At 45.6% G+C, this 25,254-nt stretch overlaps 1 protein-coding gene across 8 annotated transcripts in view; it reads left to right on the top strand.

Moving 5' to 3' along the window:
• Positions 1-25,254, top strand: part of LOC124554092 (eukaryotic translation initiation factor 4 gamma 1-like) — a 656,327-nt gene that overhangs the window by 55,559 nt on the left and 575,514 nt on the right. The gene's annotated exons all lie outside the window — the stretch shown is intronic.

Genomic DNA, 25,254 nt, shown 5'->3' with positions numbered 1-25,254 from the left:
ATTACGACCCTCTTCAACTGTCGGCGATGTCTGTCTGTCAACAGACGAGGTCGGCCTGTACGCCGGCCGTTAATGGCAGAGCGGTTCTAGGCGATTCAGTCCCGCGCTACCGCTACGGTCGCAGGTTCGAATCCTGCCTCGGGTATGGATGTGTGTGATGTCCTTCGGTTAGTTAGGTTTAAATGGTTCTAAGTTCTATGGGACTGATGACTTAATATGTTAAGTCCCATAGTGCTGAGAGCCATTTGAACCATCTTTTTTCGGCCTGTGCGCTTTTGTGCTGTACTCTCTTACGATGTCTAATGACTACTGAGGTCGCTGATATTGCGTACGTGGCAGTAGGTAGCACCACAGTGCACCTGATATGAAAAACGTATTTTTTGCGGGTGTGCGCGTGCTTTAGATGACATAGTGTATGGATGGCAATAGAGGCAGCATGGATCAAAATTTCTGCAGAGGGCCTCCAACGACTTGCTGACTCCGTGCCACGTCCAGTTGCTGCGCTGTTCAAATGGCTCTGAGCGCAAGTGGGGCTTATCATCTGAGGTCATCAGTCCCCTGGAACTTAGAACTACTAAAATCTAACTAACCTAAGGACATCACACAGACCCATGCCCGAGGCAGGACTCGAACCTGCGATCGTAGCGGGCGCGCGGTTCCACAATGAAGCGCCTAGAACTGCTCGGCCACTCCGGCCGGCTGCTGCACTGTGCCGAGTAAAGGCCGGTTCCCACTAGAGCGCGGCAGCGCGTCGTGCGGCAGCGGCAGCGGCAAGCGTTTTCCGCTTTGACGCGGCGGCTCGCGGAATTGGCGTTCCCATCTGGAAGCGGCAGATGCTAGCGGTAGCCAATGACGGACAGCAACTGAGGTACGGGGATGGACCCACTGAAACGCCCTGTGCGTTTGATTAGCTATATCTTACACCTACATAAAGGAAAGACGAAGTTGGGTGAAGACATACCAATTTTTCATTTTCTGTACAATGTACTCTTTCACCTATTTCATTATTCATGTTTTCTCATTTCACCATAAACAGATTTCATGACTACCGTTCACGATTGTTCACTATCTCCTAACACATTGAAACAATGTACGACAAAAGAGATTATTCAGATAGTTAAGCGAGACAAAAATTTAAAATGTGATACGGTAGCAGGTACACGAAAACAGTAAGAACACAAAGGCTAGGTGGAAGGGATGAAAGTGGAAGCCACCTGATAGAATTTCCCACAGAGCATAATGTAATCATCGCCAGCACCTTGCTTAAGAATCACGAAAGAATAATATATATTTGGAACAGTTTTCGAAACCAGATTTTAAATTGTAAGGCATTTCCTGGTGCAGACGCAAACCTGACTGAAGACTGTCAATAGCAAGAAAAGCGTTCTGAAAAAGAAAATTTGTTCACACCGAATATAAATGCTAATGGTTGGATACTATTTTACAAAGGTATTTGTGTGGAGTGCAGCCTCGTATGTAAGTGAAACGTGGACGATGAACACTTCTGTCAAGAAGACAATGGACGCTTTCAAAACGTGGTGATTCATAAGAATGCTGAACTTTAGATACGAGGATCGTGTGACTAAAGAAGAGGTACGGAATTAAATAGAGGAGGAAGAGGAAATTACGGTACAACTTTGACGACAATAGGGGTTAGTTGACAGGGCGTATTGTGGGGCGTCAAAGAGTGAGGACAAAGGGGTTGGGTGATAGTATTCTGATAATAATCATCTGTTGAAATACTATTCTACTATTTTATCTATTAATGTAAGCAATGAATTTACTCTTCCATGCACTCCTTAAAACATTTAAACCAAAATTGAAATCAGCTGAACACCAAATCTTTCAACCACTGTCCGACAACTACTGGATTCACTTTCAACTTTCTATAACTATCACTGGCTAGCCACACACACATACAGATATAAGGAGAACAAAAATAAACAAACATTAGTTTTCAGCATATAATTCTGCAGGTTGGCAACATGTACATAAACAAACCAGACAGGAAGGGACATGAGGTGAACACACTGTAGTTACGACTTCAAATCAGAGTTTTCGGTAAAACGTCTACTGCTAGTGACAGAAGAAAAAAGAGCGAACATGAAAATGTGCTTATCTTCCATAATCTAAGTTTTAGTTCAACCTCCAGCATGTGAGCAGGTGAGGGGAAACGTATATGTCCGCCAAAAACTCAATTCACTGTAAGTAATCAGTCATTCACGTAAAAAAAGATGTAAACTGTTTTATAATCTCCAAGTATCACAGATCAAAACAAAACTGAGTCATTCTAGATTCCACTGAAGATGCCTTAAAGTAAAAGGCGAAACGCGTCTTGAATCAGTAAAGTACACTGGATAAAGAAAAAAGAAAGGAAATAATCAATAGCTCTACATATTTAGTGAATTACATCTTATGACATACCAGCAAATTAGTTTCGGTTTAACTTCTCATTCGACATGCTATTAATGCCATTTAAAAAAATTCATCTATCCCTTCTGAAAAACTGTAGTTACTTTCATATCTTGGTAGATAAACAGATTTAGGATATTTATCATGCGACGAAATACATGACTTTTCACAAGTTATCGTTTGCAAAAAAAAAAAAAAAAAAAAAATATAATTCGATTTCTTGAACCGTTTACGAAATTTGCGGTTGATACAACCACATGGTTTACGACGAGCAGGACGAAGTACCGGTCGCGTCGCCGAGCAACCCGCGCGCGGTCACGGCATAGCCCGTCCGCCGACATATCAGACAATATCTCGAGAACGGTGATAGCTATCGATCTGCTCTCAGCTTTAAAAACAATTTCGATATGTTGACTAAATTTCATACGCAATAATGTATTACCTAAAATGAACTGTACGCAAAGCCCACGCAATGCGTTTTTACCTCTGCACACTCATTAAAATTTAGTGTAAAGGTTTACGTAAATGCGATACAGCAAGTAACCACGACGAATAACGAAAAGAAATTCGGTCCTTTATCGAGAGAAGATATCAGGCTGTAACATGCCCAAGAATCAAATTTTTCTACCGAATAGTTTCCTTGGAATCGGATGATAAGTATTTCATAGCTGCCGCCGCGTCCGCGCCAGCGGTTCGGCGAAAGTTCGTGTGGCCCGGGAGTCCGTACCTGACGTCACGCTCAGCGCGTTCTGTGATTGGCGGCGCGCACCTGGAGCGCGGCACGCGGCAGCGGCAGCGGTTCGACACGGTCAAACCGCGACGCAGAGCCCGCCGCGCCTTGCCGCTGACGCCGTTTCCATGGCAACCACGCCGCTGACGCGCCGTTTTGACGCGCGGCAGCCCTAGTGGGTACCGGCCTTAAAAGCAGGTGCGACACGACGGCAGGAGGCATCCCATGACTTTTGTCACCCCAGTGCAGAAAGAGGGTTCTTTTTTTCTGTTAGAAAATTGGCAAAATCAATATCCGGGCAATACTGGGTTTGTCAGTTTGTAGGCAACAAATGCGGAACTCGCGCGAGCACCGTGACTTGTGTTGGCGGTCGGGTGAGTGAGTGGATGGATGGCAGCAGTGTGTGTGTGTGTGTGTTGGCCGGAAGTGCAGAGCGTTCAACCCTGGCGCGGCGCGGGAGCGCAGGCGCAGGAAGTCCACCAGGTGCTGGAAAGGGGGGGGGGGGGGGGGTGGCAGCAGTGACGTAGCCACCGCGCGGCCTTGGCGGGGCAGCGGCCAGCGGGCTGACCACAAACTGGCGCACCTGCGCCCATCTCTGCCGCGACGCACAGTACTAGAGTGCTGGAAGTCGCCCTCGCTAAAGGCGTCGCCACACGGACCGTGCATGCGAGCGTTGAGCGTGCCGAGTCTCTGACGTCACAGCGTGGAATAGCACGCTCGGCAGTCTTTCCGAACGTGCAGAGCAGTATCTGGCGTGTCAGATATTCTGAGCGTGCGTCTGAGAGTTGACCAATGAGATGGCACAACGCCACCTACGTCACATGCACGCCGTCTCCCTTCAGTACAGAGTTGTGAGGCGCCATATTGGCAATAATTTCAAGCCTATGTGTATATATGCCGTTTCTGAGCACCAGCAAATTGAGAGCCACTGGAGTACCCGTTGTTAGTTGTGTGATTCGTTCCAATAAAATAATGAGAAACATTATAACAACATTGCGCTACTTGTATAAAGATATTTTGCTCCTTTTTCTTTTACGGTTCGTAATTCACATGTTGCAAAGATTCTGCTACTGGGTCGGAACAGTGATCAAGTAAGACTGACCTTGGGGTTTTACTAAAATGTGGGAATTATGAAATAATGTTTATCTTATGCGGAGAAGTATTCCAAATTTGTATCGCGCTATTTGTAATGGCACTTTTATAAGCCTGTGTCCTTATGGATTGGACTTGGTACTTTCCTTTTCGTGGTCGATGGAGGAAACGTGCGTTTTAATAGAGCTAACGTGAAAATTTTACGCGCGCACGTTTGGTAAACAGTGTGATTTACGAACTAGAAACATCCATGAACTGCCGCTGGAGTGCGTTGCGATCGCGAATACCACGTTGGGGCCCACGTACCGTGTGCACGAGTCGCACCGTTCCCGAGCGTTCAGCAGCACGTCGAACTTGGCACGCTCACTGTTAACTTTCGACAGCACGGTCCGTGTGCCGACGGCGTAACACAAATCTAATCCACTCACAAATTCCGCTTTATACCCCTTACAATCGTACGACAGACAAGCGTAGCCGTGGTTCGTAGTGAAACGCTTTACAGATAAGAAAAACAGTGCATCTACCTGATGCGTGGCTTTCAGTCTGCCTGTGAGAGAAGTGAGAGCTTGCTTTCCCGTACCGATAGTTTTGCAATACAGGCATGAAGGAGGCGATTTTGTTCAAGGTATCTCAATATGTTTGTGTTGAACATAGTTTAGTAGTATATAACTTAATAAATCATGTAAATTTTTTTATTTATTGGATTGCAATTTCCCCCTACCCCAGAGGGCGGGGGGCTGTCAGCAGTGTAATATGCTGCTCTACAGCCACAGAAAATTTAAAAAACGTAATGAGAAAAGAAACAAACAAGAAAAACAGACAATAAAACGGTGACATTGTGAAAAACTGTAAAATGGCGGAAAATTGTGGAATTAAAAATATAAAAACACTGTGGTGACGATGCGGATGAAGACATACAAGATGTAGACAGGCATAATTAAAAAACAGGCGACAGTCTGGTTTCTGTTCGCACGAGATAAAAAACACAACTAGTGACAGTATGGCGACTGTTTTCAACACTGACAGTGGATGTACAACACTGAAAACTCACTGTATAACAGCACTATACAGGCGGCAGATGGGGGGGGGGACCTGTGAGGGGGTAAAAGGGGGGAGGAGAGGAAAAGAAGAAAGGGGAGGCGATAGAGTGAGGGGATATAGAAAAGGGGGGTGGGTGGCGAGGGAGAAGGTGTGGGAAAGGCAGTGGAGGGGAGAGCAGAAAGTACTCAGGGGGGAGAAGGGAAGTAGAGAGAGTGTAGGTGGGGAAATAACGGGATGGAAGGGGGGGGGAAGAGGGAGCCCAGGGAAAGGACAGAGGGGGAGGTGAGGATCAGAGTTGATAGGAGGGATAAATGGAGGGATAGAGGGCATCACCTGCGAGGGGGAGTCGACGGAAGCCACCTTGGGAAAGGAGATGGAGGGTAGGGGGGACACATCAGTGAAGGCGCGGCAGAGGGTGGGGGTTGGAGGGGAGAGGAGCAACCAGGGGATGAGGGGGATCAAGGTGGCGGGAGGTGTAGAGGATGCGGATATGCTCGAGGAAAAGGAGCAGATGGGGGAAAAGAATCAGGTCGTATCATGTAAATGGTCAGAATTTAGCGATATATTCCGACGAGAGTATACAAGGAGTGAGCACAAAGTCTTTCCCTGACTACGAAAAGTTTTCTGTAACGAACTGTGTCAGATCTAGCCATGCTGTTTGTTGCAAAAGGTCTCTTAACTCTTGACTTTTTTATGGATACCATTCGACATGTGGGCATTGCACTTCGGTTACAGGAATTTCAAACACAGGTTGTATTTCAGCAAGATGGTGCACTGCCACACTGAGGGTTATTTGTTCGCCCGTTCTTGGATGAAACTGTCCGGGCAGACGGGTGGTTATTCGCCACCTTGAAGAAACTGTTCCGGGCAGACAGGTGGTTATTTGCCACCTTGAAGACATGTGTTAAGTGTGCACGTAAACCATTTGCAAGAAACCGGACATCTGTAGCGTAGTTCGTTCCTTAGAAATACGTTGTTGTAATCAGGGAAAGACTTTGTACTCACTCTGTACTACAGTTGAAAATGGAACTCTTCGTGCGACGTACGGAGAGGCGTGAATAGCGATGCATGGCACATGCAGACAGCTAAGCATTGTCGACCTTCTGACGTCGTAGCGTGGAAGTGCACGTTGGGGAGTCTTTCCGAATATGGAGACCAGATATTCTGAAATTGCGTTTGAACGTTGACCAATGAGATGGCAGAACTCCACCTGCGTCGTAAGCAAGCCCATGAGCACAGAGTCGCAAGGCGCCATATTGGCTTTAAGCCCATATGTTTATATGCCCTTTCTGAGCACCAGCCATCGATTTAATAAAATGACGAAAACGTTACATTCGTCGTAAAAGAATTCGTGTAACTGGCGTATGAGAGTATGCCATTTGAAGGCAATGGTACATTGAGAAACATCAAAAACGCATTGTTATTGGTACAAATTTGTTGGTATAGAATTGTAGTTAGTAATATAGTAACGATTAAAATTTTTTTAACAAACGCAAGTATGGCTGACAGAGTGTTTAGTGTATCTGGGATTGTAAAACAGCTAAGATCCTTAGACGCCAGGAAGGCATCTGGCCCAGACGGTATCCCTGTAAGATTTTATGTTGACTACACTGCAAATATAGCACCATTCTTATCCATCATCTATCAGACATCATTGGAACAATGGAAAGTTCCACGAGACTGGAAGAAGGCCCAGGTCATAGCAATCTATAAAAAGAGTAGAAAATCGGATGCACATAATTACCTGCCAGCTTCACTGGCACCGATTTGTTCTAGAATCATGGAATATATTTTGAGTTCAGGCATAATGACCTTTCTAGACTCTGAGAAGCTCATCTGCAGAAACCAGCACGGTTTTAGGAAACAGCGGTCATGCGAGACACAGCTGGCCCTCTCTGTGCATGACATACAACAGACCCTAGATACCGGCTCCCAGGTTGATGCCATGTTCCTCGACTTTCGAAAGACGTTCGACTCAGTTCCACACTGTCGCCTGCTCCAAAAAGTGCGCGCTTACGGCCCATCCGATGACATATGCGGTTGGATAGATAGTTTTGTAACAGAGAGCAGTATGTCGTCCTGAACGGGGAGTCTTCAACAGAAACAAGTGTATCATCAGGTGTGCCCCAGGGCAGCGTAACAGGTCGACTGCTTTTTACAATTTACATAAACGATCTGGTTGGTGGTATTGTCAGCGGCATTAGATTGTTTGCCGATGATGCTGTAGTCTACAGGAAAGTAGTATCCCACGAAAGTTGTGAACAAATCAATGAGGATTTGCAGAAAATACATGCGTGGTGTAATGACTGGTAGTTATCTCTCAATATTAGCAAGTGTAACCTACTGCGTATAACAAGGCGAAAATCCCCATTAATGTCGAGTACAAAATAAATGGCCAGTCTTTGGAAGCGGTAACATCCGTCTAGTATCCGGGTGTGACTAATCGAAATAATCTCAAATGGAATGGATTACACAAGTAACGGGTAAGGCGAACTCTAGATTGCAGTTTATTGGTAGAATCTTGAAGCGATGCAGTCCTTCAACAAAGGAAATTGCTTACAATACATTAGTTCGTCCAGTCTTGGAGTATTGTTCGTCTGTATGGGACCCTTACCAGTTGGGTCTTACTCAACAGATTGATGAGGGCCAAAGAAGAGCGGCAAGATTCGTGGCTGGTACATTTAGCCATCGCGAGAGTGTTAAAGATTTCATAGAAAGTTTGAAGTGGGATACACTTTCAGATAGACGACGCGCTAAACGAAAGGGGCTGGTCACTAAATTCCAAAATCCGATCTTCACCGAGGATGGAGAGCATATATTATTACCACCAACTTTCAAATCGCGCAATGATCAGCATTCAAACATAAGGGAAATTAGAGCTCGTACTGAGGCGTTCAGACAGTCGTTTTTCCCTCGCGCGATCCGCGAGTGGATCAGTGGTGGTGGGGGATATGACTGGCGCGAATAGTGCCGTTCGCCACACACCGCTTGTTGGCTAGCGGAGTATACAGGGTGGGTCACCTAACGTTGCCGCTGGATGTATTACGTAAACCACATCAAATACTGACGAACCGATTCCACAGACCGAACGTGAGGAGAGGGGATAGTGTAATTGGTTAATACAAACCATACAAAAATGCACGGAAGTATGTTTTTCAACACAAACCTACGTTTTTTTTAAATGGAACCGCGTTAGTTTTGTTAGCACATCTGAACATATAAACAAATACGTAATCAGTGCCGTTTGTTGCATTGTAAAATATTACCTCTTTTGGGACAGAAAAGGTGTGATTTTTGTGGATTTCCTGGAAAGAGGCACTACAATAAACTGTCAAAGGTATTGCCAAACTCTGCGCAACCTCAGAAGAGCAATACAAAACAAGCGCAGGGGAAAGTTGGGCTCAAAGATCTTGCCGATTCACGACAACGCCCGGGCCCACACGGCAAATGCCACTCGTGAAGTTCTCGAATCTTTTAAGTGGGAGTTGTTTCCTCATCCGCCGTACAGTCCCGACCTGGCACCGAGCGACTTCCATTTATTCCCAGCAATGAAGAAGTGGTTGGCTATGCAGCGTTTTGGTGACGACGCACAGCTTCAAGAAGAGCTAACCACGTGGTTGAAGGCGCAGGCGGCCGAATTTTACAACGAAGGAATTTCCGAGCTCGTCCATCGCTACGATAAGTGCCTTGATTTAAATGGCAACTATGTAGAAAAGTAGTATTTAAGTCGGGCTTTCATCTGTATATAATAAAAAATATTTCCAATACTTCATTTATTTTTAATTCCAAAACCTAATGTACTTTGTGGTTAGCCCTCGTATTACGGCTGAGTGTGTGCCGTGTTGTGGAGCGCCGGCAGTGCGGGCAGCGGGCCACGTGGTGTGCACGTGGTGAGGCGGCGGTCGTCGACCCTGCGGCGGGCGCCGGCGGTATCGACCCGGCGGCGACGCCGACGCGACGCCACAGCCAGCGGCCGCGGGCCGGGTCGGGTCGCGACGTCGCAGTGTTCAGGAGGAGCGGGGAGGGGGGGGGGGGGGAACTAGGATGGACGATGTGATGAGGGGTGCTTTAAAAACTCGACGATACAACGACCAGCTGAGAAAGAAAACGGGGGAGGGAGGACGAGGAAAAGGGACGGGGTGGATAAACACCACTGAGCGACTGGACCTTGGGACTGCCTGTTGCCTGCTGGGCAGTGCGAGGAGCGGTCTGTGGTGGGCGGGCGTGCAGTCAGCTTCGCCATTGCCTTCAGTCGTTGCTGCCAGCAGATCAGTCCTGATGATGCGGCTGCTTCTAGTGTGGACACGAGGTCAATACGACAAGTTGTAGAAGAGAGAGGGAGGGAGGGAGAAGCGTGAGATACACGTGTGTGTGACAGATACCCTCCCTCAAGCCCCGGGTTCGATTCCCGGTGGGGTCAGGGATTTTCACCTGCCTCGATATGACTGGGTGTTTGTGTTGTCCTCACCATTTCATCATCGTCCTGGACAGTGGCGAAATTGGGCTGAGCAAAGGTTGGGACTTTGTGCGGACGCTGATAACCGCGCAGTTGAGCGCCCACAAACCAAACATCATCATCATCGTCATCATCTTCCTTCCCTGAAAAATGTTGCTCATCTTCATGCCTCCTCTGTGTTACCACGGACGACGGGTCACTGAACTCATTTGTAATAAAATTGCAGTACACGCGATGTGCCTAATTGCTTCCACCGTCTTGAGTGGAATGCATAAAGGTTCAGATGGCTCTGAGCGCTGAGGTCATCAGTCCCCTAGAACTCAGAACTACTTAAACCTATCTAACGTAAGGACATGACACACATCCGTGCTCGAGGCAGGATTCGAACCTGAAACCGTAGCAGCAACACTGTTCCGGACTGAAGCGCCTAGAACCGCTCGGCCACAGCGGCCGGCGGATTGCATTATGTTCACCAAACTGCAGTCTTCAGAATGAGATTTTCACACTGCAGCGGAGTGTGCGCTGATATGAAACTTCCTGACAGATTAAAACTGTGTGCCGGACCGAGACTCGAACTCGGGACGTTTGCCTTTCGCGGGCAAGTGATTGCGTAGCTCAGTTGGTAGAGCACTTGCCCACGAAAGGCAAAGGTCCCGAGTTCGAGTCTCGGTCCGGCACACAGTTTTAATGTGTCAGGAAGTTTCAGACTGCAGTCTTCTGTAGTGGTTGTCCTCTGCGCAGTGAACAGCACGTAGGTCGTGAGTCCGTAATCTTGAGTCTGTAAGAAACTCTTAGCGAGGAACTTTTGTTTTAGAAATAATTAAATTTCCGATCAGTTGGGAACCACTTCCTTTTTATTGGCAGTACACGATAAACTGCGCAATTACATTACACTTAGACTCAGAAATACTTTCCATTCTTCAACAAAACAATTAACTGTGTATTTCTATAATTACAACCATACTCTTCCCCGTAGAGGTATATGATGAATTTCTTCAGTTTCTCCCGGCGTAGCCGGCCGCGGTGGTCTCGCGGTTCTAGGCGCTCAGCGGAACCGCGCGGCTGCTACGGTCGCAGGTTCGAATCCTGCCTCGGGCGTGGATGTGTGTGATGTCCTTAGGTGAGTTAGGTTTAAATAGTTCTAAGCTCTAGGGGACTGATGACCAGTGATGTTAAGTCCCATAGTGCTCAGAGCCTTCCGCCGTATTTCTAGCTCGAACAGTCCACGTGTGTACGGCCGGTCCATGGTGTCCAACGCGCACAATATTTCGGCGATCAGACATGTCGCCATCGTCAGGTGCGCTCACGAACTGAGCGCCATGTCTGGTCGCCGAAATATTGCGCCTGTTGGACACCATGGACCGGCCGTACACCCGTGGACTCTTCGAGCTACAATCACTCTGTTCTCAACTAGACATTGCAAGTTAAATCTTAAGTGATACTGCGGCAGACAACATGCCTGTACTCCGAGGCTTCCCAACCAGCTCTCACATTTACACACTAGGCATTGCTTTTACTGATACCGCGGCGGACATGTCCGTTCTGCGAGACTGCCCAGCTAGCTCTGCTCTCGCACCCGGACCACTTCGCCAGCCATCCAAGTTAGGCGCGATCCGAACATCACAGTGCTTCGTCTGCCGCTCCTATTGCAGTTGTTTATTATTATGCTGGTTATTAATACTCGTGAAATAATGGAATGACAGCACGCTTTTGAGAGATGCTTTAAATATGAAATGCAAATAAATACGCTGTTTACTTTGATATTAATGATATAAGGTTGTCATTTTGGCGCGCAGCTTCCGAATGCAGCAGCCAATCCCGGAGAAGGACCACAATTTAGGCAGTCTTGCTCACGATGCCCGTATCTAACATACCATCTGTCACCCGTACCTCACACCACATTACGTCTTACCAGTGCTAACTTCTCAACTGCTCTAAAAAGAGCTTTTTGTACCTGAATATGATGGTTGCGAAGCCAGAAATATTACACCATGTGGACCCCGTTGCAGACCTCGCCACACCAGAGAAAATCTGAAGTAACGGGAATCGAATCTGGCTCGTTCCGCAGCAAAGCCAGCGCCGCTAACCATTGCCCTATGGAGGCGGTCTACAAAGAGGAAGACGACGTAAATTTCCCATTATTAGATAGTGGTTTACTTATAAAATACTATGTATAAGTTGGTACAGTTCAGGCAGATTACTGGCTCTCAAATGGTTCAAATGGCTCTGAGCACTATGGGACTTAACATCTGAGGTCATCATTCCCCTAGACATAGAACTACTTAAACCTAACTAACCTAAGGACATCACACACATCCGTGCCCGAGGCAGGATTCGAACCTGCGACCGTACCAGCAGCGCGGTTCAGGACTGAAGCGCCTAGAACCACTCGGCGACAGCGGCCGGCTACTGGCTCTCCTTGAGTGTCTAGCTGAGAACTTGTTCTCATGAGAAGTTGTCATAATTCAGACAGATCTGATAAAGCTGGCTTGGCAGTTTAATGCAACACTTCGCTGCGTATCTTCAACGTTTTTGGCCTATAATAATTTTATGTCCAAGTTGGCGGGGTGAGGGGGAGCGGCATACGTCTGTTATCCATCAGCTACCTACACACTGGCAGTGCTTTTCTCGTAGTAGCGAAAAATCACTGGCCACGCGGCGCATAATTAACAGAATTACTACCGACCAATAAACACGCCCATCTCCCTACACAAACACACATTCAACTGTACTGTCAACAAGTAATAAATTAAAACTTCGTGGTGCATGCTGAAGTTTTACTGCATGAACATCGAAAATGTGGTAAACGATAAACATTTTTTTCCTCTCTTTATTTTCTGGGGCGGGGGGGGGGGGGGGGGGGGGGTGTTGTTGTTGTTCTATCTGATACGGTATTTAAAATGGATTTGCACTGTTTGTACTAACTACATCTACATCATATTCCGCAAGCCACCTAATGGTGTGTGGCGGATGGTACATTCGGTACCACTATCTGATCCCTCCAACCCTTTTCCACTCGGGAATACTGCGTGGGAAGAATGACTGTCGGTAAGCCTCTGTATTGCCTCCAATTTGTCTAATTTCTCGTGGTCAATATGCGAGGTGTATCTGGGGGGAAGTAATACATTGTCTGATTCCTCCTGAAAAGTGCTGTCCCGACATTTCAGTTGTAAGTGTCTCCGTGATGCACAACGCCTCTCTTGTAACGTCTGCCAGTGGAGTTTGTTTAGAATCTCCGTAACGCTCTCTCGCCAGCTAAACGATCCCGTGACGAAACGCGCCGCTCTTCGTTGGGTCTTCTCTGTCTCCTCTATCAGTCCTACCTGACAGGGATCCCAGATAGATGAACAATACTCAAGAATCGGGCGAACAAGCGCCTTATAAGTCACTTCTTTCGTGCATGAGTCACGTTTCCTTAAGATTCTTCCGATTAATCGAGTCTGGTGTCTGCTTTTCCCACTATCTGTTTTGTATGGTCATCCCACTTAATGTCGCTCTGGACAGTTACTCCTACATATTTTACGGCAGACGCTGTCCCCACCTGTTTGTCATCAGCAGTGTAGCTGTACAGTAGTGGCTTCCTTTTCCTATGTATGCGCAATATGTTTCATTTATTTACGTTCAGGGTCAACAGCGAGAGTCCGTCCCATTCATGAAGGTCGTTCAACAAATTCTCGCATCTTCCGGCGTTGCTACTTTGGTGTAGACAACTGCATAATCTGCGAATAGCCTTAAAGAGCATCTGACGCTTTCTACTCTCTCTCTGTCTCTCTCTCTCTCTCTCTCTGTCTCTCTCTCTCTCTCTCTCTCTCTCTCTCTCTATATATATATATATATATATATATATATATATATATATATATATATATATTATTATTAGCGAATGTCCCCATGGGAGAACGATAAGCAGGTGATTAACATTTCTTAATGTTCTTCTTATTTCCCCAGTATTTCTTCATTGCCTCCCCAAAGGCCTTCTTCCTTTCTTCGGTCCACTTTGGTCGGAAAGGTTTAGATTCCGTCTCTGGAGTAAACTTCCACTTGTCGATTTTTCTTCTGAATGTATCCCGGTCTGATGTGTTTGTTATGTCAATTTTTGCCTTTTTCAAATCCTTCTTAACTTCAGTTACCCAGGGTATTGTTGCCTTAAGTGATGTCATATAGTCCAATAGACGTTTAGTTAACCTGTTTCCAGGTAATCTGTCTATATGTCCATAAAACTTCATCCGCCTCTTCCTGATATCTGCCTCGATGTTTGATATTTTTTCGGTTGTCTCGGTAGTCTGCAGCCTGTATCCATCTTGTGTGTATCGTGGTCCTAGGATTTTTCTAATAATTTTTCTCTCTACTTTCTTAATTTCGTGTAAATCTAATTTTCTATTCAGGGAGAGTGTTTCACTTGCATATGTGACTGTTGGTTTGATGACTGTGTTGTAGTGTCTGATTTTAGTGCCTTTTGATAGACATTTCTTGTTATATATATTTTGAATAAGTCCGAATACTTTCTTGATTTTCTGTAATCGGTTTTTTTTTTGTGCTATTTTCTCAAGTCCTGTTGGTTCAATAACTTCACCGAGATACTTAAAGTGCTTGACTCTAGTTATTTCACCATACTTTGTTTTTAGTTTCGAAATATCTAATTTTGAGCAGATGAATTCTGTCTTCTCAAAGGAGATTTGCCGGCCAACCTTCTCAGCACATTCTTTAAGTGTCTCAATTTGTTTTACTGCTGTTTCTTCACTGTCAGTTATAATTGCCAAGTCATCTGCAAACGCTAAATAAGGGATGTTCAATTTTCCTTTACCTCTTCCTAGTTCAATTGGCTTCCAAAAGCTTTGTTTCCTTAGTGTTACTTCCCACTCTTTCATAACTTTGTCCAAAACTATATTGAATAATAGTGGTGAGATCCCATCTCCTTGTCTTACTCCTGTTTTAATTGAGAATGGTTCCGAAATTTCCCCTCTGAATTTAATTTTTGATTTGGTTTCTGTTAGTGTTTGTTCAATTAGTTTTCGGGTTTTAGTGTCTAGGCCTCGTTCTTCGAGAATGTGACATAGAGACTGTCTGTCTATGGAATCGTATGCCTTTTTGAAATCAACGAATGTGCAGATTATTGGTTTTGACCTGATTGCTTTAATCTTTAAAATAGTTTTAAGGTTGAATATCTGTTCCGGGCATGATCTATTAGGACGAAAGCCTGCTTGGTAGTCTGAAATTGTATGTTCTAGTTGTTCTTGTGCCCTCTTTAGGAGACATGCAGATAGAATTTTGTAGGTAACTGGTAAAAGTGAAATGCCTCTGTAGTTGTTTACGTCTGATCTCTCTCCCTTTTTGTGCAATGGGTGAATTAGTGCACACTTCCACTCCTCTGGGATATTTTCTGTCTGCCAAATTTCTTTGATGATGCTAGTGATCTCTTTTAACGAATTTGGACCAAGGTTTTTCAGTAGTTCAGCTACAATTCCATCTTCTCCCGATGATTTATTATTTTTGAGTTTTCTAATGTGACTATAAATTTCTTCTTGAGATGGTGGTAGTGAAGTCTCATTCGTGTGTTCTGGTTGTAATCTGGGGAATCTTGTACTTGGTTGTGGGCAATTTAGGAGTTGTGAGAAATATTTAGCTAGTTCTTGGCAATTTTCTTTGTTAGTTAGTGCCAATTTTCCATTCTGTTTCCGGAAGCAGAGATTTTGTGGAGTGTATCCTTTGATTTGATTTGCGAATATTTTATAAAAATCTTGAGTGTTGTGGTTCTTAAAGTTTTCTTCAATTGTGTTTAGCTGTTCATTAAGGTATTTTCTTTTAGTTTGTCTAAGTATTTTAGCTGTTTGTTTTCTCACTTTGAAAAATGTTTGTTGTGTGGTTTCTGATTTGTCACAATTGTAATTTAAAAAGGCTTGTTGTCTCTCTTCTAATGCGTTATCACAATTCGAATTCCACCATGGATGCTTGGATATTTTCTTTAACGGAATCAAATCTCTTGCTTTCTGTATAATTTTCGTTCGGAAATCTTTCCAGTTGTTTGTTGGTTGTTTATCCCATGCTTCTGTAATTTCTGATTCCTTGATATTTTTCAAGTCAAATTTGGGAATTAGTGGTGATTTCCTTTGGCGTTTCCTTTTTGGAGTGAATTTAATTTTAACTCTGGTAAGGTAGTGGTCAGAATCTATATTTGCCCCTCTGCGGACTTGAACGTCGTGTATTTCTTTCTGGAAGTCATAGGAGATCGCAACATGGTCTATTTGAAATTCACCAAGCTGAAGGTTTGGTGATCTCCATGTTTTTTGTTTCTTGGGGTCTTTTCGAAGTGATGTTGTCACGATTTTTAGGTTGTTTTGCTGACATAACTCGATGAGTCTCATGCCGTTCTTGTTTGTGAATTTGTGTGCTGGGTAATTACCGACTGTTTTTTTATATTTCCTCTCTTTGCCAATTTGCGCGTTGAAATCCCCTAGAAGAATTTTTACATCCTCCTTTGGAATTTTGGACATTTCAGTTTCGAGTTTTTCCCAAAATTTTTCTGTCTTCTCCGGTTCTTTTTTGTTGGCAATGTTGGTAGGTGCATGAACATTAATAAATGTATATATTTTGTTGGTGTGCTTGATTCGCATGGTCATTAGTCTGTTACTGATTTGATTCATGTCTATAACAGAGTCAAGGGTGTCCTTATTTACAATAAAAGCCATGCCAAATATTGCAGCTCCTTTGCCAATTTTCTTGTCTGTTTTACTTTTAAAGATACGGTAATTGTTGTAGTCCATTGTTTCTGAATCAGTGAATCTGGTCTCTTGGAGAGCAAGGATTTGAATTTTCTGTTTGTTGAGTTCTGTTGTAAGATTATGAAGTTTGCCTGTCTGAATTAGTGTCTGAATGTTAAAAGTGCCAATAAATGTATGGGACTTTCGTGGACGTTTACTAGAGAACTCCGACTTTCTCTGTCGTACGAGCCCAAGCTCCCCAGAATCCGATAGCTTGGTTGTCGCCACAGGGCGAGTGGATTGGCCACCTGGGGTAATATTAATTTTACTTGTACGAATCATACTGCTTGTAATTAAGTTCCAGCTAATGCTGGGTAGTTAGAACCAGGGATTGTTAGTTCCTGGAGCTTGGTGTTCAGCCGCACCTCACATGGTGAACAGACGCTGGCCAGAGTACCGGTGGTTGCCACACAGACGTGTCTGGGCTTTTCAATATGCTTTATCTTGTTGATAATGCTTGCCTCTTCCGCCAGTTCCGCCGTACCGATGATCTTCATCTCCGTCTTCACTACCGTTGAGGTCTTCGCCGTATCCCTGGCAAGGGACCCTCACAAGGTACTATCACCCGGGCCAGGTGAACCAAGGTTTTTTTTACGAGGTGTTACTCCTCCCCCTCCTCCTTTTACAACCGGGCTTGGGACCGGCTTAGGCGGAGTTATATATATATATATATATGTATATACAGCAACGGTTGTATCACACTTCCCTGTGGTACTCCGGATATTTTGTGTCCAGCATATGTAAATAGTTGTGCTATTGTGTACTATGTTTGTATAATAGAATATAACAACGAACTGTCAGCAATATTTATTGGACATAGCTTGCTGGTTTTAAATATTTTATCGATGACAAACCTTTTACAATGTCTTATTTTGACGCACTGCACATGTAGTGCGTAGGGCCCAGCGTAAAATCAACATGTTTTACGGCGAAAGATTTTTAAGGCCTGAAGATGACAGCATAGTCTCTTAAAACCGGTTGTCTTAAATAAGAAAATATTTTTTTGCTAGTTTGGCTGTTGAGTGGTTTTTACCAATTAAAAAGATTGGCCGTAAAGTAATGAGAAAATTCACTCGCACGACAACGACGTGAAAGTGGGGACTGAGGAGGAAAATTGGGGAGAGGGAGATGGAGGGGGGAGTGGATAAACACCACTCAGCAACTGGACTATAGACGTTTCGCCCACAAGGCAGTAGCTGGCCGCTGTGGCCAAGCGGTTCTAGGCGCTTCAGTCAGGAACCGCGCGACCGCTACGGTCGCAGGTTCGAATCCAGCATCGGGCATGGAGTTCTAGGGGACTGATGACCTCAGCATAGCGCTTAGAGCCATTTGAACCTACAAGGCAGTACAAAGGGCGTACAGTCAGCATGTCGGCAATACTTGCAGCCGTTGTTGCCAGCAGGTGAATCCTGGTGTTGCCGCTGCTTGTTTATGCAAGCTGCTGCTGGTGTGGACTTGCGAGGCTCTGTGGACCCCGTTCCAGCCCTCGCCACACGACAGGAAATTCCAAGTAACGGGAATCGAACCTGGGTCCTCCCTCAGCAAAGCCAGCGCCGCTAACCATTCTTCGCCTACTGAGGCTGTCTGGAAAGAGAAAAACGTTATTAGATAACTGTTTCCTGATAAAATATTATGTACAAAGTTGGCACACTTCGGGCAAATTATTGGCTCTGCTTGAGTGTCTAGTTGAGAAGTTGTCGTCATAATTCAAGTACAGCTCATAAAGCTGTCTTGCGACTCTTTGCTGTATCTGCAACGTCTTTGACGTATGATAATTTGAATGTGTGGGGGCAGTAGGGACGGGGGGGGGGGGGGGGATACGGGTGTTTGAGTCTTTTTAACTACACACTGACATTGTTTTCCTGGTAGCAGAAAAAGTCACTGGCTACGAAGCGCATAGTTAAAAGAATTAGTGAGCACCAGTGAACACGCCCCCTACACACACACACACACACACACACACACACACACACACACACAGAATGGTGGGCAAAACATATTTCGAAAACAGTTGTGATGTACTGCATTAAAACTCCATGGTCTATGCTAAAGTTTAAGTGCATGAACATCGAAAAATGTGGTAAGCGATAAACTTGTTTTCCTTTCATAATTTTCGTGGAGGGAGGGGAGGGGAGGAGGGTTGTAAGGGAGAAAAGTTTAGAAAAAGTTTGAAATTATGTAAAAAGTTTGTTGAAGGTCGTTTAGTCCTCTCGTTCTCAAATACTGGATCATACAGGCGATATCCACGCGTTGAGTCACGCTGCCTGGCAACATATACAGACTTCCTAAGATTAGTGCTTGTATTACTGTCTTAAAGCTTTATCATAAGATTATACCTCCTAATAAATAGATTATGACAGCCCTTTATAACCTGAGTTTTTACTTTTTGGCTTTGACATTCGAAATTTTTCTCTGGTATTCAAGTTGTCAGGAAATAGATGTAGTATAAAGAAAAACCAGATCAAATAATAATTTACTTTTTTTTTTTTTTTTTTTTTTTTTTTTTTTTTTTTCAAAAAAGGGACTTAAGAGCACTGTCAGGTCACGATACAGACAGTCACAAACATTACTTGATAAGAAGTGGTACTCATAAAAGCATATTTTTCTTTCATTGACATAGAAAAATTCTTTACAATGAAAACATTTAGGATGAGGCCTTGATTCTATGTTATAAATAGCACAGTTTTCATATCTACCACGATTTGCAACAAAATTTGGCCAATGAGTTCCGAGATTTTGGGTTCGAATTTCATGTGAAGGTGAAAAACTTTTCTTCTTTCTTTTATTCAAATATGGTTGAACTGATGGAAAGACATTCGTCCATCGAAATCTGGGTCTATAACGTATGAATTCACAAGTGTTAAAAGTATTGTCTCCTAAATTTGCGAAAAAAAATTTAGATTGCTTTTCACAATTTCGGCATTTCTTTCATTTCCAGCGGAGGGAGAGTTTGTATCGTCTGCGACTAGCAGCTTGCTTTTTATTATTTCCCTCTTGTTGCGCTTGTACATTGCTGCTTTCTTGTTCGTCGTCCGTCATGTCATTTTCAAAATCACTACTGTCTTCAAAAGGTATTTCTTCAGCTGTTCGATAACAAGTGGAAATATTGTCTAGTTGACTGGTGGATGGTGTGGCATATTTTTTTTTTTTTTTTTTTGCGCTTTTACATTGTTGAGTTCAAATTTTTCTAAAAATTTGTTCTGTATCAGAATCACTGCTTTCGTCATCAGGCGTATCGATGCAGATGCAAAATACTCCAGGAGTAACTCCAGTATCTCTTCATCTTTCAACTTTCTCGGCATAGCCAGTCATGCAAAAACACACATTTATAGGCTTAACGGGACTTACAAGTAGCAAATTATCTTTAGAAATTTATTCTAAGGATTCATAATATATTCCGCTTCTAGTCTATTATTAGCATAAATTGTTACCGACTAACAGGAAAACAATTATGAAGATTGGATTCTCACAGGAAATGCACGGAATAAACATTGAACGATCACCCTGCAACAGCATACAACCAAATACCGCGAGGACTGCGCGAGCTGAAATTGCTTTGGCGTCACAGGTAACACACCTATGAAAGAACTGCGATGTATTAGCAATGTACCAAAGGAAGAATAAGTGGCGCGCTAAATTTCCGCCGCAATTCAAATGACGGAGAATGTTTTGCACTCATTTTTATGAAATAGGACTTTGAAGTCACGTCAGATCATTGTTGTTGTTGCGGTCAACAGTCCAGAGACTGGTTTGATGCAGCTCTCCATGCTACTCTATCCTGTGCAAGCTTCATCATCTCCCAGTACCTACTACAGCCTACATCCTTCTGAATCTGTTTACTGTATTCATCTCTTGGTCTCCCTCTACAATTTTTACCCTCCACGCTGCCCTCCAATACTAAATTGGTGATCCCTTGATGCCTCAGAACATGTCCTACCAACCGATCCCTTCTTCTTGTCAAGTTGTGCCACAAACTCCTCTTCTCCCCAATTCTGTTCAATACCTCCTCATTAGTTATGTGATCTACCCATCTAATCTTCAGCATTCTTCTGTAGCACCACATTTCGAAAGCTTCTATTCTCTTCTTGTCCAAACTACTTATCGTCCACGTTTCACTTCCAGACATGGCTACACGCCATACAAATACTTTCAGAAACGACTTTCTGACACTTAAATCTATACTCGATGTTAACAAATTTCTCTTCTTCAGAAACGCTTTCCTTGCCATTGCCAGTCTACATTTTATATTCTCTCTACTTCGACCGTCATCAGTTATTTTGCTCCCCAAGTAGCAAAACTAATTTACAACTTTAAGCGTCTCATTTCCTAATCTAATCCCGCAGCATCACCCGATTTATTTCGACTACATTGCATTATCCTCGTTTTGCTTTTGTTGATGTTCATCAGATCATAAATTGTATGAAATAGTGAAAATGAAATCTTTGTAGCCTCAGAAAGCCGTTGGAAAGGCAACCAGCAACTAGGATCGTGAACAATGTATGGTGTTTCAGCCGTTTAGCAATGTACATTAGGTTTCCTTACAACACAGGGGCCAGGCAGGTTCCTATTTTTTCCTGATTCATGACGTTCGTACTTTAATAATGATGAAATTGCAGCGCTTCCGCGTTCAGCCCACATTTACAGATCGTAGTTTTCTATCTGGGTCGCCCATAAAGTAATGCACCGCATTTTTTGCTTCAGCAATTCTTTATTATACATAATGAGAATTACACACATGAAAGACTGGTGGTTTTATCTTCACACCCGATTTTCCACGTAATCTCCATTCCGTTCTGTGGCCTTCCTCCAGCGCGAAACAAGGGCGTGTATGCCCTGTCGGTACCAATCCTTGTCCTGGTGGCGGAGCCAATGCTTCACTGTGTGAATCACCTCCTCTTCGTCCTCAAAATGTCTCCCACGAATGGCATCCTTTAATGGCCCAAACAGGTGGAAGTCCGGGTTGGCCAAGTCAGGGGTGTAGAGAGGATGGGGTAACACTGTCCAACTGTTTTGCGATGTTTTGGGCAGTCCTCAACTTGTGTGGGGCCGAGCATTATCGTGCTGCAGCGAAACATCTTCTGGGTTGCTATGGCACCGAAGTCCCCAGAAGTGCGTCTTGTTAATGTGTTGTCATACGCTTCTGAATTAATGGTACCGCGTCTTGGCATCACATTAATAAGAATCACACCTTCACAGTCCCAGAACACTGTTATCATTACCTTAGCGGCGGCCGGCCGGGATGGCCGAGCGGTTCTAGCCGCTACAGTCTGGAACCGCGCCACCGCTACGGTCGCAGGTTCGAATCCTGCCTCTGGCATGGACGTGTGTGATGTCCTTAGGTTAGTTAGGTTTAAGTAGTTCTAGGGGACTGATGACCTCAGAAGTTAATAGTGCTCAGGGCCATTTGAACCTTAGCGGCGGAACAAAAGCAAACTGGTGCTTTTCATTTATCAGTAGTTTTGAAGTGTTTGTTGTGTGAGGAATGGGAATGTCATCGACCGTCGTTTTGTTTCGGGCTCAAAGTAGTGAACCCAGGTTATCACCTGTCACAGTCCGGGACAAGAAAGCCTCCCGCTCAGCTTCAAAACGTTGTAATAAATCAAGACAAATGTATTTTCTGTGCGATTCGTGATCCACCATTAGACACCGCGGGACCCATCTTCCACACTCTTTTTAATGTCAGTGCGGACTATTGCATCCAGGATTCCTTTGCAGCGCCAACTGCCGAGTCGTAATGCGTCTGCCCTCGCGAATGACGGCATCAGCTGGCTGCAACGTGTGAGGGGTGACAGCCTTGGGTGGTCTCCCCGGCCGCCGCAAATCGTGGAGCTCCGCCGAGCCGTATACTGATGGCCTCACCCTCCGTGGTCAGCGACTAACTGTACTTCTGTTGACAGCAGATGCTCCATAGATTTTGCACAGGCGTTTGAGAATATTCCGTACAGTTCCTTTCTCAGCAGTGAAAAAATCATTGACGGACGGCACGTTGCTTGTAACGTATATCACCTACAGACGCCATTTTGAAACTGTCTGCAGCTACACTGTCAGAAGTGACGGAAACTTGGCGCACTCACTCAGGGCACTACAAATAATACACTACTGGCCATTAAAATTGCTACACCAAGAAGAAATGCAGATGATAAACGGGTATTCGCTGGACAAATATATCATACTACAACTGACATGTGACTACATTTTCACGCAATTTGGGTGCATAGATCCTCAGAAATCAGTACCCAGAACAACCACCTCTGGTCGTAATAACGGCCTTGATACGCCTCGGCATTGAGTCAAACAGAGCTTGGATGGCATGTACAGGTACAACTTCCCATGCAGCTTCAACACGATACCACAGTTCATCAAGAGTAGTGACTGGCGTATTGTGACGAGCCAGTTGCTCGGCCACCATTGACCAGACGTTTTCAGTTGGTGAGAGATCTGCGAAATGTGCTGGTCAGGGCAGCAGTCGAACATTTTCTGTATCCAGAAAGGCCTGTACAGGACCTGCAACATGCGGTCGTGCATTATCCTCCTGAAATGTAGGGTTTTGCAGGGATCGAATGAAGGGTAGAGCCACGGGTCGTAACACATCTGAAATGTAACGTCCACTGTTCAAAGTGCCGTCAATGCGGTGACCGAGACGTGTAACCAATGACACACCATACCATCACGCCGGGTGATACGCCAGTATGACGATGACGAATACACGTTTCCCGTGTGCGTTCACCGCGATGTCGCCCAACACGGATGCGACGATCGTAATTCTGTAAACAGAGCCTGGATTCATGACGTTTTGTCAATCGTGCACCCAGGTTCGTCGTCAAGTACACCATCGCAGGCGCTCCTGTCTGTGATGCAGCTTCAAGGGTAACCGCAGCCCCGGTCTCCGAGCTGATAGTCCGTGCTGCTGCAAACGTCGTCGAACTGTTCGTGCAGATGGTTGTTGTCTTGCAAAGGTCGCCATCTGTTGACTCAGGTATCGAGACGTGGCTGCACGATCCGTTACAGCCATAAGGATAAGATGCCTGTCATCTCGACTGCTTGTGATACGAGGCCGTCGGGATCCAGCACGGCGTTCCGTATTACCCTCCTGAACCCACCGATTCCATATTCTGCTAACAGTGGTTGAATCTCGACCAACGCGAGCAGCAATGTCGCGATACGATAAACCGCAATCGCGATAGGCTACGATCGGGCCTTTATCAAAGTCGGAAACATGATGGTACGCATTTCTCCTCCTTACACGAGGCATCATAACAACGTTTCACCAGGCAACGCCGGTCAACTGCTGTTTGTGTATGAGAAATCGGTTGGCAACTTCCCTCATGTCAGCACGTTGTAGGTGTCGCCACCGGCGCCAACCTTGTGTGAATGCTCTGGAAAGCTAATAATATGCATATCACAGCACCTTCTTCCTGTCGTCTGTAGCACGTCATCTTGGTGGTGTAGCACTTTTAATGGCCAGTGCTGTAGATGTAGAGTAGCGAGCGCGAACCGCCGCCAAGCAGCGCCCGGGTACGACCAGGTGCGTGTGGGCGCGTGGCACGCGCGTGACACGGGGCGACACGCGAGCCCGCGCTTCCGGCCGCCACACGAGTGTGCGTGCGGAGCCGTGCTGCCGCGTTACGCAACGCCGCTGGCCTGCTGTCCGTGGTCGGAGCCTGCACACCGGTGCAGCTGCAGCAAGCAGCAGAGTCCTGTAGCCGACAAAGACGTACGGAATGTACTCCGTCTGTTATCAGCAGCATCCGGGCATTCCTATGTAACGCGGAACTGACCATTAGGCGCCACGAGAGGAAGACTCCCGATACAGAACGAGATGGGGAGTGTTCTGCTGTCAGTAACGCAAAAAATGGGCCAATTGGCTCTGAGCACTAAACATCTGAGCTCATCAGTCCCCTAGAACTTAGACCTACTTAAACCTAACTAACCTAAGAACGTCACACACAACCATGCCCGAGGCAGGATTCGAACCTGCGACTGTAGCGGTCTGGCGGTTCCAGACTGAAGCGCCTAGAACCGCTCGGCCACACCGGCCAGCAGCAGTAACGCAGAATGGACTTCACACACGGCGCAGTTACTGGATGTCACCGGAGCAGCAAATCCGTCAGGAACATTTCAGACTGCTGCCTGGGGGCCCTACCGCACCGCGGTGCCGCGGCAGGTCTGCTGGCAGAGACGCCAGACAGAAGCGTGGGACACAGTGGCATCTGCGTCAGCGGCCGCCGACGTCTCTCGCCAGCCTGGTACCCCTGCCAGGTGCCTTATGCAAAATGTGGAGATTCTGTCCTCGAACCTTCTCCCAGTCTGGCCCACGTAATAATATTTACAATCATTGCGCTGTGTCTTGCGTCCGCAGCTCGTGGTCTAATGGCTAGCGTTGCTGCCTCCGGATCGTGGGGTCCCGGGTTCGATTCCCGGTCGGGTGGGCGATTTTCTCCGTCCGGGAACTGGGTATTTGTGTTGTCCTCATCATCTCAACATCCTTCGAGACGTGGCCAGTCTCGAAATGGAAATATTGGCAACTTGTACGGGCGCTGATGAGCGCGCTGTTGGGTGCCCCGCAAACCAACACATCATCATTACAGTGTCTTACTTCACCCTGTGTCAGCGTATTTCTCTTACTACCTTTAGATCGAGCGCCGTCATCCAGACCCACCCTGAGCTCCCGCACCAGGACGTCGGCAGACCTGCCGAGTGCCACTTGCAGCTCACGCGTACCTACACTGAAGCCCCAAAGAAACTAGTATAGGTGGGCGTATTCA

Source organism: Schistocerca americana, chromosome 11 (genome assembly GCF_021461395.2).
Source record: "Schistocerca americana isolate TAMUIC-IGC-003095 chromosome 11, iqSchAmer2.1, whole genome shotgun sequence".
In the NCBI taxonomy this organism is placed as follows: domain Eukaryota; kingdom Metazoa; phylum Arthropoda; class Insecta; order Orthoptera; family Acrididae; genus Schistocerca; species Schistocerca americana.
Note: the sequence above shows the minus strand (reverse complement) of the source record. Positions and strands in the feature narration are given on the sequence as shown.